Below are 23004 nucleotides of genomic sequence, written 5' to 3'. Positions count from 1 at the left end.
GGTCTGTAAGTGGTGATACAAGAATAGAAAAGTTAAGAACAAATCTCCTGTAATAACCTACCATTCCCAAAAATCTTTGTAGCTCTTTCCTACTTTTAGGTCTCGGAAGATCACTTATAACCTGAACCTTAGCTGCTGGTGGTGCAACATGTCCATCACCAATTACATACCCAAGGTATTGAACTTTAGCTTGACCAAACTCACACTTTGATAAATTAGCTACAACATTAGCCTGAACCAAACGCTCAAGAAATTTACTGACATGGCATAGGTGATCTTTCCAGTTGTCACTGAAGATTAATACATCATCAATATAAACAACACACCCTGCCAAACCCTCTGTTACAACATTCATGAGCTTCTGAAATGTGGCTGGTGCATTCTTCATACCATATGGCATTACAGAACATGCAAAAGTCTTTCCTAGTGTTACAAAACATGAGATCTCCCTAGCACATTCAGTCATAGGTACTTGCCAGTATCCCTTTAACAAATCAAACTTACTTATGTACCTAGCCTTTCCGATCTTGTCTATGCAATCTTCCACGCGAGGGAGAGGGTAAGTGTCTGTTTTCGTTATCTGATTAACACGTCTGTAGTCGATGCAAAGCTGCTGTGACCCACCTGGCTTAGGGACTAGTGTGACAGGAGAACTCCACTCGCTCTGACAGGGCTCAATCATCTTGTGGTCCAACAGGTAGCCAAGCTCCTTCTGGATGAGAGGGACTTTCACTGGGTTCACACGGTAAGGAGGCAGTTTAATTGGCTTTGCGTCTCCAACATCGACATCATGCATCAACACAGTGGTTCTTCCTGGAGTGGCACGGAACACTTGCGGGTACTCCTGCAGTAATGCCGAAAACTCCTGCCTTTCCTCAGGAGCTAAATGAGAAAGCTTAGTCTGGAGATCATTCATGATATCAGGATTCTTCCCCAAACTATCACTCAGGCTCATGCTGCATGGGAGAACTTCACTTGCAGACTCGGGTGGAACAGCTACAGTGCAGACTGGGTTATTTTCGTCCCGCCTGTGATATAACTTTAGCATGTTGATGTGACAAAGTTGCTTGTTCTTTCTACGATCTGGTGTGGCGATGACATAGTTGACATCACTGAGTTTCTTTTCCACGAAATAAGGACCACTAAACTTGGCTTGAAGAGGTTGCCCATGCACTGGTAGCAGAATCAAAACCTGATCTGGCTGAAAGTGGCGTAACCTGGACTTCTTATCATACCAAGTCTTCATCTTCTCCTGAGCAGCTCCTAAATTCTCTCTCGCCAGCTGTAAAGCAGTGGACAGCCGTTCTTTGAACTTCATCACATACTCCAGCAGGTTGACGTCATCTTCCTCCGACAGCCAGCATTCCTTGAGTAGCTTAAGGGGTCCTCTTACTTCATGGCCAAACAGTAGTTCAAAAGGTGAGAAGCCCAGTGATTCATTTGGAGATTCTCTTGCGGCAAACACAACGAATGGAAGACCTTTATCCCAGTCTTTCTGATGTTCCAAACAGTATTTCTTGAGCATCGATTTGAGTGTTTGATGATATCTCTCCAACGCTCCTTGGGTTTGGGGATGGTAAGCTGAAGACGTGATCTGGGTGATGCCCAACTCTTTCAGAGACTGCTTGAAAACGTTTGACATGAAATTACTTCCCCGGTCTGACTGTACCTCCTTGGGCAGACCAAACTTTGTGAAGAACCCTAGCATTTCCTTAACCACGTTCTTTGCTGAGATATTTCTAAGTGGAATGGCTTCAGCATAACGAGTAGCCATATCAATCAGGGTCAACACATAAGAAAATCCTGAAGAAGTCTTCGGAAGAGGGCCCACAATATCCACCAACACACGGGTGAATGGCACCTCAAAAGGAGGAATAGGAACTAGAGGTGCAACCTTTTCAGTCTGATTACACTTCCCCACAACTTGACAGGTGTGACAAGACTTACAATACCAGGTTTCAAAATGCGTGCCACAGTCTTCCTCACTCCAAGTTGTCCTGCCAAACTGGAATCATGAGCCATTCTAATGATATCCTGCCTAAAAACACGAGGGATGACAACTTGATGTACAACCTCCCATTCACAGTCGGCTGATGCTGTTGGGGGTCTCCACTTCCTCATAAGTACTCCTGACTTTATATAATAACAAGTAGAAGCACCAGTTGACTCTTCCTCACTGCAAGCAGAGTTAGCAAGACCTTTCTACTCAGGGTCAGCAACCTGCAACTCAACCAACTCTTGACGAGACAAATTATCAACACTACGCGGTACTGCCTCATCTGGTGAGTGGTCCAAATTAGCAAGAAAAGTGTCAGCTAGGATAACATCATCATCATTATTATCCTCTAAATCACCAGTAACTTTAGACTTAGCCCTAGTGACAGCACATGCAGGGAACACATCAGGGACATCACAATCCCGGGTCGCAGCCACTGGCTCACTAGACCACTGAGGAGCTGGACACACTTGACTTCCACCAATATCATTTCCAAGTAAGAAAGTTACACCTGACATTGGGAGTGTCTCAACCAACCCAACCATAACGGAACCATTAACAAAACCAGACTCTAAATTCACTCTGCACAGAGAGACAGAGAAGTAATTATTCCCTACACCTTGTAAGATTACAGTTTCATCAGAGGAATTAACATTAGAGCCTAGAACACTGGTCAGCATAAGGGATTGGCAAGCACTTGTATCACGATATATTTTAACTGATTTCCTTTCATTATTGTCCAGAGGACTGACAAAACCATCAGACAGGAAATTAGCACATGAACTCTTGAGAGTGTCACCCACGTTACTGCTCAAACGAGGAGCTCCATCATGAGAATTTAAGTTACCCCTCAAAGCAGGTTCAGGTAACTCAGTTAAAGAATTCTGGGAACTCTCAAGAGTGGACACTAGACCAATTGACTGAATATTTAAAGACTCCTTTTTGTTCACATCACGCTGTCTCCTGAAACATTTCTCCATAGTATGATTAAGCTTACTACAATAGGTACATTTACTTTTCTGAAATCTAGAGGTGAAGCTGGTATTTACTTCCTGAGAAACATCATCTTTATTCTCTTTCCTGTTACCTGTACTCTGAGTAGAGGCAACGTACTTACTCTCAGCTTTCCCTTTTTCTCTAGAATATCTCTTGTGAGTGAGAACATATTCATCAGCTAAAACTGCAGCATCAGACAAATTATCTATTCTTTTCTCATCAAGATATAGGCTTACATCTTTATAAATACACCTCTTGAAGTCCTCCAGCAAAATCATCTGCTTAAATTTACCAAAATCAGAATCCACATTCTTAGAATTTAACCACTGCTCTAACAGATCTTCTTTGATTTTTGCATACTCAACATGGGATTGCTTATCTTGCTTGTAAGTTGTCCTAAATTTTACTCTATAGGCTTCAGGAACAAGCTCATAGGCCTTAAGAATCAAGCTCTTAACTACATCATAATTATCACATTGATCCTGAGGCAAAGATGCATAAGTTACTTGAGCTTTCAGTTTGAAAGAGTACTGGCCAATACTTTTTGGGCCAATTAAAACCTGTAGCTACCCTCTCAAACAACTGAAAATACTTTGTTAAATCAGATTCATTAAAAGGAGGGACAAGTTTAACATTTTTAGCCACATCAAAATCATCAGAGCTAGATGATCCAGTTCCACCTTGTTTGATGCGATACTCATGGTCTGCCTGAATCCTAGCAATTTCAACTTGTGCCTCAGCCTCCTTAGCACGAGCCTGAAACTCAGCCTCCTTAGCATGAGACTCCGCCTCCTTAGCCTGAGACTCAGCCTCCTTAGCACGTGCTTGAAACTCAGCTTCCTTCACACGAGCCTCCTGCAGGGTTAGCTGTAACTTAGCTATTTCAATCTGCGTTTGCTCATTTGGAGGAGTTACATTAAACAAGCTTTCATTAATCATGTCAACAATTTGATCTTTAGAATGATGAGAGCGAACAGCAATTCCCAATTGTTGAGCAACAAGCTTAAGTTCATTCTTTGTTCTGTTTTCTACATCACACACTGTTTGCACATTTGACAAAAAAATCTTTGGCTTCATCAAGTGTAGTAATAGTAGACATCATGAATAAATCACAGTCACAAAATATCAAACAACATCCTTATGATAATATTCTGAATATCCTGATAGAAGGTCGCCAAATTTATGTTACGGAACAGAGAAAGATAATGTACACTTTAAGTGAGAATACTAAAAATCACTACTGTCCCGTAAAGTTCCAGGTTCAAAACAAAAGAGTTAGGTAAAATTACAAGTTAAAGTTTAATGCTCAAACTAACAACAAAACATTCAGGACTCATAAGGATAATGTAATGGCAAAAAACAGGTTAAATATATGGTTAACTGCAATAGCCTCTATTAACACGAAATTAGTATGAGTAAATTTATCTAAGTCAGCCCTGTTAAAATGAGATACCAGATAATACTCAGTGAATGCCAGATATATTATTACAGATACAAAATATTATTAATGATGGCTGACAATAAGAACCTTACATCAATACAAAAACCTCACTAGGCCTACAAATTAACAACTTATGCTATACAGTACAAGAACAAAATGCAGTAACACTTATACTCAAATTACACACAGCTGCTAGATGGTTGGAGACTTCCTGAGCACTCACAATAATAATAACTGTACAGGGGAGGACAGAGATGTGAGCAAAATGAGGAGTAGATCTAAGTGGCAATTAATGTAGAGACTGAGCTCATTGTATAGGGGCCGGCAGAGCTTGATACAACTTGTAAGAAGGACGCGCAAATGAAGCTATGGGGACAAAGAGTTGACAATCCTGCTCTGAACAACAGAAAGAGCGACTTACTCTACTATAATGGTAGAAGGGGGGAGTGAGGTAGAACACGCTCGTGATCAAACAGGCAGCACACTGTACGTTAGAATTACACAAAGGATGATGAAATCATAGGCTATGTAACAACATTTTGTAACTTTTTAAAGAAATCATAAAACATTTAAATTGTGCACACAACCCTACCGCCTTCAGAGTGTTTCTTCCTATGTTTGTGGGGCCTATGTACAGTATTATTGTTCGTATATATCATATGTACAGAGAGTGTAGATAGATTGATGATGATAATCAAAAAACAGTTCCGCAAACATAATTATGTTGAGAACGATAAACGGGTTCTAAAATATGTGTATAAATATTTTCCTTTACTTATCCCTGACTGCCGACGCACTTTCTGTTTGAATAAATATAATTACAAAGAATGTGCATTTTACCTATGCAAGAATCTTCCCTGAAGAGTGTAGTCACTACACACTGGTAAGTATCAGTCCTTAAAGTTCCATAATAGGTGATGGGTGTATGACAGTACTTGGTAATAATCTAGAGATGGATATATAAACCTCTGGAGATGAGACTCCGACAGACATCTATGGAAAATGGAAGAGTAGGGTGGGTAAGGTATCTTTGATGGGTGACTCATGAAGTGTTTGTTTTACTGTATCTAAGAGTGATTTATTGGACTTTTCTTCCTTGGTTACAAGCCTGGGATGTGACCAATGGACGGTTATCAAACTCGACCATAATTACGCGAAATCACCCTTAGCTGAACTGTGGTGTGATGAACATTTGGAAACACTGTGTGATCCACACAAGATACCCATGATATTTTGCTTTAAATGTGCAAATCCAATGTACCTGAGTGATTATGTCCTGGTTTAGGTTGTGTGCAATAGGAAAGAAATTAAATAAATGTCTTCAAATATTTGTTTTTTATTTGTCCTTTATATGAAAAGAGGTTTCTTAAATCTGGTAATAATAGTGTTAATGTGTGGAGAATAAGAAATTAGATAGAAAACAGAATGAAGAGTGAGAGAGAGGGGGAGTTACTCGCCTATGAAAGTTAGTCAAGGCCACTCACTCGAGCTTTCCCTCAGTCATTTACCCACCACCCACCACAGAAGGTGGACGCCAGGACGTGTGAGATGAGCTCTCTTAATTATACCATCTTCAACCTGTGTAGGTTTGGACAGGAGGTATGTGACCTAATAATGGGGGTTGGGGGTGGGGTACCTATTATAAAATGTCCAGGGTTAGGCATGCGTTGATCTGGGCAGGGGCTTGAAGTGGGGTTTGCCTGAAGGCATGCCCAGTAGTACGCAGGGGGGGGGGGATGCTTATTGCACAGCGCCCAGGAGTACGCATGCGTATTCCTGGGCAGGGGCTTGAAGTGGGGTTTGCCTGAAGGGATGCCCAGTAGTACGCAGGGGGGGGGGGATGATTATTACACAGTGCCCAGGAGTGCGCATGCGTATTCCTGGGCAGGGGCTTGAAGTGGGGTTTGCCTGAAGGCAAGGCCAGTAGTACGCAGAGGGGGGGGGGATGCCTATCCCCCCCTCTGCATACTACTGGGCATGCCTTCAGGCAAACCCCACTTCAAACCCCTGCCCAGGAGTACGCATGCGTACTCCTGGACACTTTTGTACTACTTACACATTACAAGGAAAACCGATTGTGAGCGGTGCCGCTTTTGTGTGAGGTCACACATTTACAGGCTGATCGATTATCTACCGAACAACATTATATCACATTATAGCAAGATGAGGACACCACCTCTCAGTCACAGTATGCAAAAGCTTCCAGTCATTTTAAGCACAATTGCTATATTGATTCATGAGTTGTTGGGACATTTATATCACCATTGCCTGTGATAATACTTATGTGATCGGTAAATGCACCATAACGAACATGAAATTATCATTACGGGCTGGAACACTTTTTTTTTTTTTTTTTTTATCCCACGAACCTAGGCGCTTTAGCGCCCGTCACCGAGGCCCAGGGTGCAAAGATATGTGATGTTGGTTGTTGACTGACTGCTACTAAGACCTAGGTCATAAGATAAGGGCTTGGTGTTTAATAGGAGAAACCCATCTCTTTTGACAGCTCGGATCGGCTGGCGGAAGCGTTAACTATCACGTCACCCGCAATATTGTTTCACATAGTTAATATATATCAACTATTAAAACAACTGCCGTGTTTGCTGGGCAAGAAAAGTGATCCACGTAATGGTTATTAGATGCTTAGGTTTTCTATTGTTAACTAAAGGATTGACAGTGGGATGTATATAATTTACATTAATAAATATCTAGGGTACAGTTGCCCGTTATCTGCCCAATGAGGGTTTATCATGTAATAATGAAAAAGAATATGTTTATAAATATGTAATATATGTCTTTTAGAGTATTTTACTTAGTTTTCAATACTCGCATTATCCAATACTTTCAAGAAGTTCATTTGAAATTCTATCAGCTAAAAACTGTTGACTGAATATTGGGATGAACTGTAACTGAGGTTGACTACGGAAGATGAGAGTTGATGATCCGAACTTTCGTCGAGCATGTTCACACGAACAAACAGATACACTGTCGCCAGCACCCGTTACTCACCTCTCGCGGCTAGATGGCCCAGGTGGAAAGTTCGGCGACTGTAGATTCACTGACTTCACTTCTCTCAAAGACCATAACTTTACTCTTCCCTACATTCACCTTTAGATTCCGTTTCTTACACACTCTCTCAAACTCATCCACCAAGCCTTGCAGGTGTCCTTTGTCTTCACTTAACAACACAGTATCATCTGCAAACAACAGTACAGGGAGTTTCCAAACACTGCCCTCTCTCACTAGGGCAGCTCCAACATCCACTACCCAATCTTGTTTCTCTTTTATAACCCCATCCATATACAGATTGAACAACCATGGAGAACACATCCTTGTTTCAGTCCAACTTTCAAACAGAAAAATTCACTCAGTTCACTGTCCACATGCACTGTAGCCTTAGCACCCTCATACATACTCTTCACGGCCTGCAACAACTTCCCATCTGCTCCATATATTCTTAAAACTTTCCACAATCCTTGTCTGTCCATCCTGTCATATGCTTTTTCCAAATCCATGAAGGCCACATACAACTTCTTTCCCTTCTCTAGAAACTTTTCCACTAAAGATCTAAGAATGAATATCTGACCTACACAACCTCTTCCCTTCCTAAAACCTCCCTGTTCTCCAACTAATTCCTTTGTTATTTCCCTTTGTCAGTAAGTATCCTACCATATACTTTTCCTATTACACTAAGAAGACAAACGCCCCTATGATTACCACACACTTCTTTTTCCCCTTTTCCATTGTACTTCAAGCCTCGCCCGGGGTGCCGTGCTGGGAGTGGTAGCTCGCTCCTGTAACCCTAGCGGGGCTATATAGTCCAATACAGGGCTTAGCTCGGGGGAACTCCATTTCTCCCATTTTTTTCCATTGTACAAGAGAATAATTTTTCCTGACTTCCAATCCTCCGGAACTCTACCTTCCTCCCATGCCAATCTGCACATTTTCCACATCCATTCTACTACTATCTCTCCCCCTTGCTTCAAGATCTCACCACACAATCCATGAATTCCTGAGGCTTTCCCCATTTTAACTTTCTTCTTTGCTTCCACAAGTTCCATCCTACTGACTTCTTCCTCTCTCCTCATATCCCTCCTTCTTCCAGCCATACCCCAGCCACTTATACTTGCATTACTTTCATTCTCTATGTTCAACAATTCTTTAAAGTGTTCTCTCTATCTGCTCACTTTTTCTCCTTTCTCCACTAGCAATCTACCATTTTTATCTTTCACTCCTCAACTATCTTCTTTGGCATCCTGTCTAACTCTCTACCTCTTTCCAGAACATTTTCTTACATTCCCTTCACTTTACACTCAAGTTCCTTCCAAATTCCTCATGCACTTTCTCTATACTCTCTCTTATTAATCTTTTCGCCTCTCTCTTCCTCTCTACATATAACTCTCTCTTCCATCTCTCAATCTCTTCCACGCTGCTGTTTCTCATCCACTCGCTATATGCTTTCTTCTATTGTGCCACAGCCTCTCTCACCTCTTCAGTCCACCATGCTGTTCCCTGCACCCCATTTAGTCTTCTCTTCACCCCACACACCACCTCACATACTGCACAGATATCTTCGGTGAATATCTTGCACACACCCCACATCTCTCATTTGCTCCAATGTATATTTACCCAATCTACTGTATACAGTATTATCGATAAATATAACACTACATTTTATGGATAATAATATATATAGCACCTTCTGGGGAAATCATTTCGGAAATCACCACATGCATAGCTACAGAGTCCACATTCACCACCTATTACCTTATATTATAATCTAAGAAGTAAACATAAAATCACTCGCCCGGAAGGCATTATCTTCCAATAGAGACCTGTCTCGTCGATGTTGACATATTTTGCCTAATAGCCACCATCCTCGACCAGTTTCTTGAACTCCACGGGGAACACAGCTGCCACATTACCATATGCACTGGGAGATTCTCCCTGCAGTTGCACGTTGTGAAAACAGGCCCTCTTGCTGAAACAGTTAAACCAACCCCAGCTGGCCTTGAAGTTGTTCGCAGATGACAAGGGCACAGCTTCGGGCACCAGAGGTCCCTAGCCTCCTGGACTGCCTCCTGGCTGATGGGCTGCCTTTTCTGGTTCTTGTCTTTGATCCAGGCAGCAAGGAGGGGGTCTCTCATCCTGGTGACTTGGAGCTACTCGGAGTTGATGGTAGATGTTCTGGCAGCGAGATACTTGGCCTTCTCCTTCATGATGGTACAGACGGTGGGGTGGGGATGACCAAGGGCTTTACCAATCTTGGAGGGCCTGTTTCCTGCCTCGTGGCGCTAAATCACATCCAGCTCACTGCCAGAGTAGTGGTTTTCTGGGGCCTCTTGGCAGCAGGCTGATCAGAGATTGAAGCTGGAACTGGATATCTTGGCATGGCAGTGCAGCATTTGGCAATGCAGGAAGGTAAAATGGTGGGAGGTGCATAGAGCTAGTACATTCGGCGACAAATACGGTAAAAGCAAGGGTGAATGTGCGAAGCTGGCAGTGCACTGAGCAGGAGGGAGAGATGCAGGCGATGTGCGGCTACCAGCTGTCACTTGCCTGTAGGCATGGCTGCTGGCCATCGCCTGAGCCCTGTATAGAGGATGACGTGCCGACTAGGAGTGGCTGCAAGCTGTCTCCTGCTGACGGGTGCGGTTACCGGCCACCGCCTGTGTCCTGTCCTCTGAGGTAACTACAGGAGGAGAGGGGACATACCCTTCTCTCCCAAGCGTGGCTACCGGCCGTCACTAGTTCTTGTAGGGAGGTATAGCAGCACCTGACAGGGGAGCGGCTACCGGCCATCTCTTGCCATGGGGCCCAGCTACAGGCCGTGGCCTTTTAAGGGCGCAGCTACCAGCCATCGCCTAAGCCCGGCTACAGGCCATGGCTCTTAATGGGAAGCGGCTACCGGCCGTCTCCTGAAGGGCAGAGCGGCTACCGGCCATCTCCTGAAGGGCTGAGTGGCTACTGGCCGTCTCACAAAGGGCGCGGCTGCTGGCCATCACTGGGATGCTGCTTGGAGCTAAGGAAGTAGCTCCACCCCGATCCTGTCGAGAGTCAGCTTGCTTGCAAGATACTCTCCGTTTCATGCTATGGTCGTGGCGGGCAAGTTCCGGGTCATAGGGGCGCATAGCCCCGGCAGACTTACGTCTCTGTCACCCGGGGTCGGGTCACACTCTGTCTGCTCCTCCGTAGGCTCGTCCCGGGGGTGTTGTGCTGCCCTCAGTAACTATTCCCGCCATTTTACCCATGAATGAGAATATTTTGTACATAATATTATTATGAAGAAACACCCATATGGGAGCATTTTGCATTGCCCGCAAAATAAAATTGGAAATCTGAAATTCTGGCGGTATGTATTACCAGGTTGTGCCTTACTGTGAATGCTCCTATTATAACCAAACGAACGCTGAGATCAATGGGACTTAATTCTTTGCTTACTAACAGTACCATATTGAGTAACAGAGATTATACTTTTTACATCACTGCTTTCACTGTCACAGTTGGCTTTCACTTTCATACATAACTGAACATTTCTCTATTACTAGCTGCCACACAATGTCACACCAGAGGCAAGTTGGACAGGTCATTGGCCCCAGGTGAAGAGTGGGCGCTGCTGCCACTCCCATTCACTCTACTGTACCTGTAAAATAACCTGGTGAAGCATCTACATGTAACGATGATAAATCTCATATCAAACTATACCAGGACTAAGCCAGACTCAGACAGATCGAATTCAAACAGCAGTGAATGCTGCAGCTAACCCCCCACCCACCCACCCACCCACCAAAATTATCTGCAAACTACATACCTTACTATATTGTCTATTACTGTCTAATCTATGACTAGAGGAAGGCACACATATTAAAACTAAATTATTATTGAGAGACATGGGGCAGAATTTCTTGGTTACTATAACCTATTTGTTTGACCTGTGCAGCTGAGATGTATGGGGCGAGTAGGGTGTGTCTGAATCGCGGCTGCTGATTGGCTGCCGACGATATAAATCTACACCTCTTCATATTTTAACACATATATTTATAAACTGCCTTCAATACAAGGAACCAGATTAAATATGGAATAATTCCAGGGCTAAAGAGGTCAAAATTAACTTTAAAAGTTTACTGGTATCAAAGAAAATTAAACTTGATTAAAAAGTTTTATAAAAAGATGAGTGATGTTTGAAACAAATTATCCACCCACAGCATACACCCACGTCCACATGTTGCACTGCATCCACCCACGGTGTCCACCTACGTCCGTATGTTGCACTATAATGTCCACCTACGGTGTACGCCTACGTCCGCACGTTGCACTACAATACATGAATGCATTTACTTCAATCACATCATCGGCGGCCAATCAGCAGCCGCGAAATAAACACACCCTACTTGCCTCATACATCTCAAGTGCACAGGTCAATCTAATAGATTATAACAGCACCATATACTGAATAGCAGAGATTATACTTTTTACATCACAGCTTTCACTATCACAGTAGGCTCTGACTTCCATACTTACCTGTACATTTGTTTATTACTAGTTGCCACACTCTACTGACATATTTACATGGAGCTATATAGTTTACTGGAGATGGGGACTAGTTATTCTTTGGAACAATATGAATAATGCACATCATGACTTGATATTACTGTGGTATCCAAGGACTGTATTTTTGACACTACCGTATTGTCCAAGTTCTGTATTGCACTAAATATTACAGCTCATTTAATTTTGCACACATCAATACAATAAATGCAAACTCCTTAAAAAATATAGCACAGAATATTGCACAGATAAGTCACAGTATTAAACAAGTAACCATAGAATGCAGGGCAGGTTTAGCTGGTGCAGTTGTGATAAAAGAACTTTTTCAGCACTGTTCTTCTGAAGTATTGTATTTATCATAAAATACGCACCGCCACCACCACCGGGCCAACCACCCCGCCACCCCCACCCCCCTACCAAGCCCCAGCCCCACCACCACCCCAGGAGGACACCACAGCGGGCCAGGTCAGGCTGAGGCTGACCTAGAGCGAGAAGGGCGCCAGGGCGCCCCCACCTTAAGTCCCAACGACTCTGCGAGAGGAGCAGCCTCCACCAGGTTCGGGGTGGGACTGCTCCAGGAACAGTCCCAAGCAACGCCGTGGTAACGGCCACAGTACGTGCCGGGGAGGGAGTGACCACAGTACGCCCCTCAGTTGTTGCCCCTTGTAGCACCACCACAACGGCCATAGTACGTGTGGGGGATGGAGCGGCCACAGTACACCCTTCAGCTACAGCCACCCCTGGAGATGGCCTTGGAGCATTAGCTATTGAGCGCGCTTGGACTGGCAAAGGAGGGAGGAGTGGAGCCGCGATAACAGCCACAGTAAGTATTGGGGAGGGAGCGGCCACAGTACATATCAGGGAGGGAGCGGCCACAGTAAGCCCTTCATCCACTACCTTCTCCTCCTACGGGAGTAACTCCGCGGTAACGGCCACAGTACGTACCGGGGAGGGAGCGGCCACAGTACGCCCCTCAGTTACATCCCATCGGGCAGGCAGAGCAGCGATAACGGCCACAGTACGTATCAGGGAGGGAGCGGCCACAGTATGCCCATCATCTGCCTCTTTCTTCTTCGGAAGCAGCGCCGCCACAACAGCCACAGTACGTGTGGGGGAAGGAGCGGCCACGGTACACCCTTCAGCTGCTACCCTTAAGGACTGCAAAACCGCCACAATGGTCACAGTGCGTGTGGGGGAAGGAGCAGCCACAGTACGCCCTTCATTTGCAGTTTCCAGGGTTGTCCTGGAGGGGAAGGTCCCTTGCGCAGCCGACCCCCTACCTCTCAGCTGCGTGGGATGCCCTTCTCTCTCTTCTTCCAGGTGTGGTTCCCCGGAAGTGCTGCAATTCCCAAAGTGGTTGCAAGGTCCTGTCTCGGTCCTGCAGCCCACCCCTGGATGACACCAGTCCCCGATGGATGCCCAGCTGAGGAGGCGCCGCAGTTCACTCCTGATAGCGCTCCGCTCTGCAGGGGACCACAGCACCTGGACTCCCAGGGCTGGTCGGCAGGCCCCGGAGCAGAACCGCTCGGGCCTCACTCTCCCACATCCCTCCACTCAGAGTAAGAGGTAGCAGGCCCGTCTGTTGAAGCTGTTTGGCCCCAGCCCCAAGGGCCCCACATCAGGTCGATGACCCCGGATCGGAGGGCCTCCCTGCACCCCACCGACGAGGCCCCAGGACGAGGGCCGTCAGTCAGGTCGAGACCCCCAGGTGGAAGGGCCTCCCTGCACCCCACCGACGAGGCAGGCCCGGGCAGTGACGCCCCTGCAGGTGGTACCTTGCCTCCTGCAGGAGGGCTCCCCAGAAGGGCCTCCTCCCACGCCCAGACGTCACCTCTGTTAGCCTAGAGACCAGGGGCATAGTGGCGACTCCAACACACCTCTCGAGTCATGCCTAAGTGAGTGAAAGAGACAGTGGCAGTGGGACAGAAAAATACAGTATAAAGTGACGAACAGTGAATATCTATACAAGGGCAGAAATCAAGGGTCAGGAGCACGGATTGTGAGACAGAGATAGTTGTGATATATAAACAGTGTTGTGACTATACTAGAGGCACACAGGAAAAGACTAAGTCCATAATAGTGAAACAAGAGAAATAGTGTCACCGCGGTTAAGTGACAACTCCTAGTGTCGTGACTCGCGCCATAACGAACTTATAGAAATATCGACCCAACTGCCCCTTTATTCCATTCTTATGTGGCACATCAGATAGAATATATTAAATGCCTATTTATGCCTAAAACTAACAACCGTACCATGCTCTAGTGACTGACAGAATCTGTACAAGTGATCACCAGTATAATCTGTTCCTGACATCACTGTTGTGTTTGTGCACTTTGCATCTGAATCCAAACTCTGTCACCCTGTCCATCCTGTATCCAGTAACTCTGTTTCATATTGTAAGGTGTACTGAAATAAGGTAATAGATGTGTTAAGGTATACTGCTGAGTTTTTATGCCCTGTTCCTTTGTTGGTGCTTTATTTCCGGTCCGGAAAGAGGACCCCACTCAGTCACTGGCGTTTTTAGGATGAAAGGTCGAACTAAAAACACCCCGCATAACACTTGTGGCCAGCGGTGGTTCTGGATCCGATTAAAGCACGGAGGAACACAATAAGGGAACTTGTACAATGGCAGCCAAACCTCACATTCAGTTACCAAGGTTCAGTCCTGACCAATATGACATTGATGTCTGCTTGGAAATGGTTAAACCTCTCTTAGATATTGGGTTTGACACCGACAGAGAGAAAATTACATCCACACTACCTAACTTGGGCAAAATGATCGCTACTATAGCCACAAAAATCGTCCCAGACTTGACATGGGACCAATTCTTACACACTGTGAAACAGGCTGTCACGCCTTCATTGGGCAGAGTTGTTGCCATTTCACAACTCGACGCCCTTACCTACAGCGGCAACCTAGACGACACATTCATCCAGGCACGGCGACTTGCCACCGCCGCCTATCCTGAAGCAACCACAGCCATTCGGGATCAACACACATTGAACACCCTGCTGCGAATCCTTCCAAGCACAGTCAATGAACATTTCACGATATATGATCCTTCTGGCAATATGGACCATGATCTACAACTCGTATGACACCTCCTCGCTGCTCACCCCATGCCCCAGCCTATCCATGCTGTGAGGAAATTCCCAACACCTAAGGCCCCACCACCCAAGCCGCGGCTGCCACCCACACAACCTACTATGGAGCCGTCAGTCACCGTCCCCAGGGCCCATCTCCAGAAGAAACACCCTAACCCCAGGGAAAACCACAACCTCATTTCAGTTAACCCCTGGGAATTTACAGCCTGCAGTCGCACCTGCCCGCTGCATGACATCCGGGAGCAACTCAACGCAAGCTGATGCAGGGCATTCACACAAGGGTGCTGAAAGGTGTCCTCCCTGGACAACGATGCCCCACAAGACGACATCCCACAAATAACATACCCAGAGCAAGGTGACAAGGAACCCAATGAGGAAGACCACGCTCAGCAGATAGATTTTTAGGTCCACCCCCCCACCTCCCCACAGTGGCGAGGGCCACTTCACATAAGTACAGACCCCCAGTCTACAACAAAATACGCCTGAACAGGGTCCAGGCAAGGCTACTGGTGGACACGGGAGCTGCCAGGTTATGCCTGTACTCACATTTTTACTCCCACCACAGTTCCGCCTTTGGCCCCCTTCTCTCCACCTCATCCAACCTCATAGACGTGGGGGATGGCCCCCTGCCTATCCGTGGAGAAATACTGGCCCTGCGGACTTAGACTCACCAGCAAGCTTCCACCACACACTCCTTCGTCGTCTTCGATTCCACCTGCCGTGCCTACAATGGGTATCTGGGGCTGGACCTCCTGCAAAAACTGCACACCACCATTGACTGCCACCAACATCGACTCAACTTCTGTCCAGCCCCCTCCAACTCTAAGTGAAAAAAAACACATCATAACCTCTCACCCAACATGTACACATCATCACCACCCACCAGTCATCTCCCCCAACCTCTTTGTACATGCAGCTCACCATTCCCTTCACCCAACACCTCACCTCCTCATCCCTCACCATTCCACTCACCCGACACCTCACCTCCTCACCCACACCCCTCACAGTTCCCCTCATCTCTACCACCTTCCCCCCCCCCACTTTCCCCGCCACCATCGCTTCCGCTATCACCATTTCTCCCCACCACGAGGCTTGGTTACAACTAAACAGACCCTCCGGTACCTCAGTCCTTTTCTCTCCAACCCTACCAGCCAGACCCCTTTCATCATGTTTAGTTTCCCCAACGTTCCTCCCTCCCCATGTCCGCGAGGTCCGCATCGCAAACCTTTCCGCCACACCACTTACCCTCCCACGAGACCTAATCATAGGCGACATGGAGGAGACTGAGCCCTGTGAAACACCCCCCTCCAACCACCCCACTCTACCTACTCTACCTCCCCACCTCTCCACCTCCCAATGTAACAGCCTCCGACAATTACTCCTGGACTTTCAAGACCTGTTTTCGTCAGGCCCAATAGACATTGGGCACACCACCTACCTTGACCATGAGATCCACACCACCGGTCCACCCATCCGCCAACCCTCGTGTTGCAAAAACCCCAAACAGCATGCACAAGAAGACTGGCAGGTCCAGGACATGCTCAATGGTGTTGTTTCTCAGTCCACCAGCCCATGGTCCTCCCCTGTCGTGCTGGTTAGGAAAAAGGATGAAACCATGTGATTTTGTGTGGACTACCGCAAACTAAATGATGTTACCACCAAGGACGCCACGTCCCTACCAAGAATCAATGATTCCCTCGACTCACTCCATGGCTCATCTTGGTTCTCCATCCTCGACCTACAGTTGGGATATTGGCAAGTCCCCGTCCTCCCAGAGGACAAACAAAAAACTGCCTTTTCCACCTCCAATGGCAAGCATTATGAGTTTTAACGTCCTCCCCTTCGGACTTTGCAATGCCCCAGCTACATTCTCCTGTCTCATGGAGTCAATCCTAAGCGGCCTGACATGGGAGATCTGCCTGGCGTACCTCAATGACGTCATCGTGTTCAGCCGTACCTGGGCCGATCACCTCCATCGCCTCAAACAAGTCTTCATACGCATACGCCAGGCTGGGCTTAAACTGACCCTCCAAATGCATCCTAGCCAAGAGATCTTCCTAGGACACGTGATCGGAGCCGAGGGCATCTCCCCCGATCCCGACAAACTCCGCGCCATAGCCAACCTCCCTCTACCAAGAGACATCCACAATGCGTGAGCCTTCCTAGGCCTTACCTTATACTACTGATGTTTTGTCAAAGGCTTTGCCGACATAGCCAAGCCGTTACATGACCTAACGAAAAAGGGCGAACCTTTCGTGTGGATGGATGCCAGAAAGACAGCATTCGACACCCTCAAATTGAAGCTCATTTCAGCTCCCATTGTAACCTTCCAAGACTACAACCTCCCCTTCCGCCTTTACACTGACGTTTCCCTCATTGCCATAGGGGCCATACTTATTCAAGTGCAGGATGGGCGCAAACACATCATCTCCTGTGCCAGCCGCACCCTCAATCAAGCGGAAAGAAACTACGCTGCCACAAAATGCAAGTGCCTTGGAATCATCTGGGGATCAGATTATTTTCGATCTTACATCTCCGGCACCCACATCAAAATCATTACAGATCACCAGTCGCTCCAATGGCTACATCAGTCCAACACCACCAACGCCCAACTCATTCGATGGCAAGAGGCACTGGAAGAATTCGATTCTGAAATATCTTCTACACCCACCCCCCCACCCCACCTCCTCCAACCCACCACTCTCAACCGCCGCCCACTACGCCCACCACCACCACCCCACCACACCTCCCAACACCAACTCCCACCCTCACAGCCACAGAAACAGCCGCCGCCACCACACCACCATGACTCCCCCCACACCCCACCCGCACCCCCCCATGCACTACCCCACCCACCACCTCATCTACTAACTCCCCACGTGCACCAACTCCGCTGGCCACCCACACTGCCCACTCATCCACCCTTGGTCACCCATTACCCACCGACCATACTCACTACACATGACACCCCACATCACCACCCGCACCCGCCTCCAACCATGACGGGACACCCACGCCACCACATGCCATCCCGCCTTCACCACCAACACCCACCCTCACCACCACCACCACCAGATCAGGACCCCTTTCCCGCCTACCATCCAGATACACCCCTACACCAACCCTTACCCCACCCAGTGCAACACGATCCCCCCCCACTCCGCCCACACCCCCAACACCACCCCCATCATGCTCCCCCTCCATCAAGCAAGGTGGAAACTTCCCTATTCCCCAAAGGACAATGCTCCTCCCACCAAATCCTCCCCCATAAAAGGGCCACGACCTCATCCCAGCCCAGCATACAGCCTCTACCCCTGCACCAAGCACCACCACCAGAGATCAGGATATAACGCATAGTATGGCACTCCCATGACCACCTGGCCGTCAGACTTTGGGGAACCTACCAGCTCCTCCGTATTCTACGCCACACCGCCCAACCTTCCACGCTGAGACTCACCCTCAACCTGCACCAGGAGCCTGATACCGCCACATACCACTGAACCTCCCTCCTCCAGCATCTCACCCTGGCCCACCAGACAGCCACAACCAGCACATACCACCTGCAGTCACGGGGCCGTGACTTTTTCATTGTGGAAGGTGGTAAAATACGCACCACCACCACCACCGGGCCAACCACCCCACCACCCCCACCCTCCTACCAAGCCCCAGCCCCACCACCACCCCAGGAGGACACCACGGCGGGCCAGGTCAGGCTGAGGCTGACCTAGAGCGAGAAGGACGCTGGGGCGCCCCCACCTTAAGGCCCTCTTACACCCAGCCGTCCCGACGACAACCAAGCAGGAAAAACCAACGACCCTGTGAGAGGAGCAGCCTTCACCAGGTTCGGGGTGGGACTGCTCCAGGAACAGTCCCAAGCAACGCCGCAGTAACGGCCACAGTACGTGCCGGGGAGGGAGCGGCCACAGTACGCCCCTCAGTTGTTGCCCCTTGTAGCACCGCCACAACGGCCACAGTACGTGTGGGGGAAGGAGTGGCCACAGTACGCCCTTCAGATACAGCCACCCATGGAGACGGCCTTGGAGTGTTAGCTATTGAGTGCGCTCCAACTGGCAAAGGAGGGAGGAGTGGAGCCGCGATAATGGCCACAGTAAGTATCAGGGATGGAGCGGCCACAGTACGCCCCTCATCCACTACCTCCTCCTCCTACGGGAGTTACTCCACGGTAACGGCACAGTACGTACCGGGGAGGGAGCAGCCACAGTATGCCCCTCAGTTACATCCCGTCAGGCAGGCAGAGCCACGATAACGGCCACAGTACATATCGGGGAGGGAGCGGCCACAGTACACCCCTCATCTGCCAATTTCTTCTTCGGGAGCAGCGGCCCCACAACAGCCACAGTATGCCCCTCATCTGCCTCTTTCTCCTTCGGAAGCAGTGGCCCCACAACGGCCACAGTACATGTGGGGGAAGGAGTGGCCACAGTACACCCTTCAGCTGCTACCCTTAGGGACTGCAAAACCGCCACAACGGCCACAGTACGTGTGGGGGAAGGACTGGCCACAGTATGCCCTACATTTGCAGTTTCCAGGGTTGTCCCGGAGGAGAAGGTCCCTTGCGTGGCCGACCCCCTACCTCTCGGCTGCGTGGGACACCCTTTTCTCTCTCCCTCCAGGTGTGGTTCCCTGGAGGTGCTGCCATTCCCAATGTGGCGGCAAGGTCCTGTCTCGGTCCTGCAGCCCACCCCTGGACCACACCAGCCTCTGACGGATGCCCAGCTGAGGAGGCGCCGCAGTTCACTCCTGACGGCGCCCCGCTCTGCAGGGGACCGCAGCACCCGGACTCCCAGGGCCGGTCGGCAGGCCCCGGGGCAGAACCACTCGGGCCCCATTCTCCCATGGCCCTCTGCCCGGAGTAAGAGGCGGCAGGCCCGTCTGTTGAAGCTGTTTGGCCCCAGCCCCGAGGGCCCCACATCAGGTCGAGGCCCCCAGACTGGAGGGCCTCCCTGCACCCCACCGACGAGGGCCCAGGAAGAGGGCCGTCAGTCAGGTCGAGGCCCCGAGACGGAAGGGCCTCCCTGCACCTCACTGACGAGGCAGGCCCGGGTAGTGACGCCCCTGTGGGTGGTACCTTCCCTCCTGCAGGAGGGCTCCCCAGAAGGGCCCCCTCCCACGCCCGGACGCCACCTCTGTTAGCCCAGAGACTAGGGGCATAGTGGCGACTTCAACGCACCTCTCGAGTCGTGCCTAAGTGAGTGAAAGAGACAGTGACAGTGGGACAGAGAAAATACAATATAAAGTGACGAACAGTGAATATCTATACAAGGGCAGAAATCAAGGGTCAGGAGCACAGATTGTGAGACAGAGATAGTTGTGATATATAAACAGTGTTGTGACTATACTAGTGGCGCACAGGAAAAGACTAAGTCCATAATAGTAAACCTACAGAAATAGTGTTGCCGCGGCTAAGTGACAATTCCGAGTGTTGTGACTCGCGCCACAACGACCTTACAGAAATATCGACCCAACTGCCCCTTTATTCCATTCTTATGTGGCACATCGGATAGAATATATTAAATGCCTATTTATGCCTAAAAACTAACAACAGTACCGTGCTCTAGTGACTGACAGAATCTGTACAAATGATCACCAGTATAATCTGTTCCCGACATCACTGTTGTGTTTGTGCACTTGGCATCTGAATCCAAACTCTGTCACCCTGTCCATCCTGTATCCAGTAACTCTTTGTTTCATATTGTAAGGTGTACTGAAATAAGGTAATAGATGTGTTAAGGTACACTGCTGAGTTTTTATGCCCTGTTCCTATGTTGGTGCTTTATTTCCGGTCCGGAAAGAGGACCCTGCTCAGTCGCGGGCGTTTTTAGGACGAGAGGTCGGACTAAAAACACCCCGCATAACATATCATAAAAAGGAGAAAGTTTCGTAACCATCTCATCTATGAAGGTAGCATCTCTCTGAACTTTGGTGATAACATCATGGAGAGTGCAGACCGTTAAGTCACAAAACTTGGCTCCTGTACACAACACTTGCCTATGAACCTGATAAAAGTAATCATGATTTTGATTCAGTTCATACCCACTGACTCCATCTCTGAGGTAGGGTACAGCTGTAGGGATTTTTAAATCTCTTGCTGAATATTGGCACTTAATGTCTACCACAGTGTCACATTCTACAAGTCCATCAGGAGATGCTGCCAAAAATGAATATTTCAAACCCCACTCTTTTTCACTGTCCGTCCTGTTAGTCATGTACTCATTTAGAGCAATTTCTGCATACAAACACCCATGATCAGTAGCTGGAGTATGATCTTCTGAGCTCTTCAACGTCGTTTTGGCAAGATGTTCCACATAGTTCAGTACAGTAGCTTTACATATCCTACCAAAGCTCGTGCTTGTTATTCTCAGAGACCTCTCCTCAAACCAAGCTGAGGTTTTTTTACTGACCAAGGGTCTTTAATTCAGTTTCATGTACTTTGTCCTTTGTTATGATATATTCATTTTACTCAAAAACATTTCTTCTGCTGAAAATTCCAAATAATCATGATCATGTGCAACAACATATAAATTTGCTGGTGTAACCAGCTCGGTGATGGGCATTAAATTTAATGATTGATGGACAGGTTGAAAAAATATGATTCATGTGCTTTCCGGCTGATAAATGTAGCTGGACGTAGATCTATGGATGAGGTGCCTTGTGGTAGAAATTTGTCATAGTCGAAGGTTCTGTGTCTTTAGAGGAGAACCTGTGAAATTTTTTGGCCTATGAACGTCTGCAGGGTCTGTGTGCATGTCTCATTAATAAGTGCAGTCTTTGAGTTGGTGAAATCAATTAGGGCAAAGGTAACTAATGCAACATGCTTGCAAATGAGCTTTTGGACCCATTCCTACCCCACATTCACATTGGCATTCAGTTACAGCACCATGTTCATCAGAAGCAACATCCACGATATATACAAGCTTCTTTTTCATTTTTGCTGCAGTCCTGGCCTGGATGAAGAACAAACACTGCGAGTACAACTCTCATGTGTGGGGAGGCTCCCCACATACAGGCCTTCTCAACAGGGTGGAGTCAAAGGCTTTTCGTCTCATCAACTTTCCTCCTCTTACTGGCTCCCTTCAACCTCTGTCTTTTCATCGCACTGTTGCATCTTTATCTCTTTTCTATCGCTGCTTCAATGGTCACTGCTCCTCTGAACTGTCTGCTTGCATCCCTCCACCTCAACGACGGGCGTGTAGCACCCGTCTAGTAACAAACTCTCATCTCTTTTCTGTCCAACTCTCCAATGCAAGAGTTAACCGTTACTCTCAGTCCTTCATTTATGCAACAGGTCATCTCAGGAACTGTCTTCCTCTGTCTGTATTTCCTGTTTCCTATGATCTCCAGTCTTTCAAACGCAGTGTGACCAGGCATCTCGAAGTGATCGGATCTTGAATTTCTCTCTCTCTCTCTCTCTCTCTCTTGGAAGGAACAGTTTGCGGGCTCCTTCTTCCTAGCATAAAAAAAAAAAAAAAAAGAATGGAGAGTATAAACTTATCTTCATACAGATGTTTCACTTTGGCAACAGGCTGTTTGTTGAATCTTGCTAAATAGGTTTTGTAGCTTGGTTCTGTGACTCCTGGTAGCTGCAAACACAAAAGTAGTATATATATATATATATATATATATATATATATATATATATATATATATATATATATATATATATATATATATATATTAGGGTGACCCCAAAAAACAAAGTAGAAATTGTTCACTTGCACAAGGATATATATATGTTCCTCATCAGTGAAGGCACTATGTGAAAAATTTAGTGCCTTCAGTGATAAGGAACATATATACCCTTGTGGAAGTGAACAGTTTCTACTTTGTTTTTTTGGGCCACCCTAAGAGAGAGAGAGAGAGAGAGAGAGAGAGAGAGAGAGAGAGATTAATAACATT

Source organism: Coenobita brevimanus, chromosome 19 (assembly GCF_032717465.1).
Source record: "Coenobita brevimanus isolate Jiangsu-jjx chromosome 19, ASM3271746v2, whole genome shotgun sequence".
NCBI classification, from domain to species: Eukaryota; Metazoa; Arthropoda; class Malacostraca; order Decapoda; family Coenobitidae; genus Coenobita; species Coenobita brevimanus.
Note: the sequence above shows the minus strand (reverse complement) of the source record.